This window comes from Arachis ipaensis, chromosome B04 (genome assembly GCF_000816755.2).
Source record: "Arachis ipaensis cultivar K30076 chromosome B04, Araip1.1, whole genome shotgun sequence".
Taxonomy (NCBI): Eukaryota; Viridiplantae; Streptophyta; class Magnoliopsida; order Fabales; family Fabaceae; genus Arachis; species Arachis ipaensis.
The window spans coordinates 54458433-54460460 of record NC_029788.2 but is presented as its reverse complement, the minus strand read 5'-3'; positions in this window follow the sequence as shown (position 1 = coordinate 54460460).

The window sequence follows — 2028 nt, the reverse complement described above, 5'->3', positions numbered from 1 at the left end:
ATGGGACAACTAAGGGTGGAGCACCAAGAGCATTCCATCATCCTCCATGAAATTAGAGAAGATCAAAGAACAATGAGGGAGGAGCAACAAAGACAAGGAAGAGACATAGAAGAGCTCAAGGACATCATTGGTTCCTCAAGGAGAAAACGCCACCATCAGTAAGGTGGACTCATTCCTTGTTCTTAAATTTTCTGTTTTTCATTTTTTCTTATGTTAAATGTTTATCTATGTTTGTGTCTTTATTACATGATCATTAGTGTCTAAGTGTCTATGCCTTAAAGTAGTGAATATGAATCCATCACCTCTCTTAAATGAAAAATGTTTTAAAAATAAAAGAACAAGAAGTACATGGTTTCGAATTCATCCTTGAAACTAGTTTAATTATTTTGATGTGGTGACAATACTTTTTGTTTTCTGAATGAATGCTTGAACAGTGCATATGTCTTTTGAAGTTGTTGTTTAAGAATGTTAAATATGTTGGCCCTTGAAGAATAAGGAAAAAGGAGACATGTTATTTGATAATCTGAAAAATCATAAAAATGATTCTTGAAGCAAGAAAAAGAAGTGAATACATGCTTGCAGAAAAAAAAAATGTGAAAAAATAGCGAAAAAAATGGGAAAAAGAAAAAGCAAGCAGAAAAAGCCAAAAGCTCTTAAAACCAAAAGGCAAGAGCAAAAATCCAATAGCCCTTAAAACCAAAAGGCAAGGGTAAATAAAAAGGATCCAAGGCTTTGAGCATCAGTGGATAGGAGGGCCTAAAGGAATAAAATCCTGGCCTAAGCGGCTAAACCAAGCTGTCCCTAACCATGTGCTTGTGGCGTGAAGGTGTCAAGTGAAAACTTGAGACTGAGCGGTTAAAGTCAAGGTCCAAAGCAAAAAAAGAGTGTGCTTAAGAACCCTGGACACCTCTAATTGGGGACTTTAGCAAAGCTGAGTCATAATCTGAAAAGGTTCACCCAGTTATGTGTATGTGGCATTTATGTATCCGGTGGTAATTCTAGAAAACAAAGTGCTTAGGGCCACGGCCAAGACTCATAAAGTAGCTGTGTTCAAGAATCAACATACTGAACTAGGAAAATCAATAACACTATCTGAACTCTGAGTTCCTATAGATGCCAATCATTCTGAACTTCAATGGATAATGTGAGATGCCAAAACTATTCAAGAGGCAAAAAGCTACAAGTCCCGCTCATCTGATTGGAGCTATGTTTCATTGATATTTTGGAATTTATAGTATATTCTCTTCTTTTTATCCTATTTGACTTTCAGTTGCTTGGGGACAAGCAACAATTTAAGTTTGGTGTTGTGATGAGCGGATAATTTATACGCTTTTTGGCATTGTTTTTACATAGTTTTCAGTATGATTTAGTTAGTTTTTAGTATATTTTTATTAGTTTTTAATTAAAAATCACATTTCTGGACTTTACTATGAGTTTGTGTGTTTTTCTGTGATTTCAGGTATTTTCTGGCTGAAATTGAGGGACCTGAGCAAAAATCAGATTCAGAGGTTGTAGAAGGACTGCAGATGCTGTTGGATTCTGACCTACCTGCACTCAATGTGGATTTTCTGGAGCTACAGAACTCCAAATGGCGTGCTTCTAATTGCGTTGGAAAGTAGACATCCAGGGCTCTCCAGAAATATATAATAGTTCATACTTTGCCCGAGTTTAGATGACGCAAACTAGTGTTGAACGCCAGCTCCATGTTGCAGTCTGGCATTCAGCGCCAGAAACAAGTTGCAAAGTGGAGTTCAACGCCAGAAACACGTTACAAACTGGCGTTCAACTCCAAGAATGACCTCTACACGTGTAAAGCTCAATGCTCAGCCCAAGAACACACCAAGTGGGCCCTGGAATTGGATTTCTGCATCATTTACTTATCTCTGTAAACCCTAGTAACTAGTTTAGTATAAATAGGACTTTTTACTATTGTATTTAGATCTTCGGATCAGATCTTTGATTAGTTTTATGCTATATTAGACCTTTAGGGTGGCTGGCCACTCGGCCATGCCTGAACCTTCATCACTT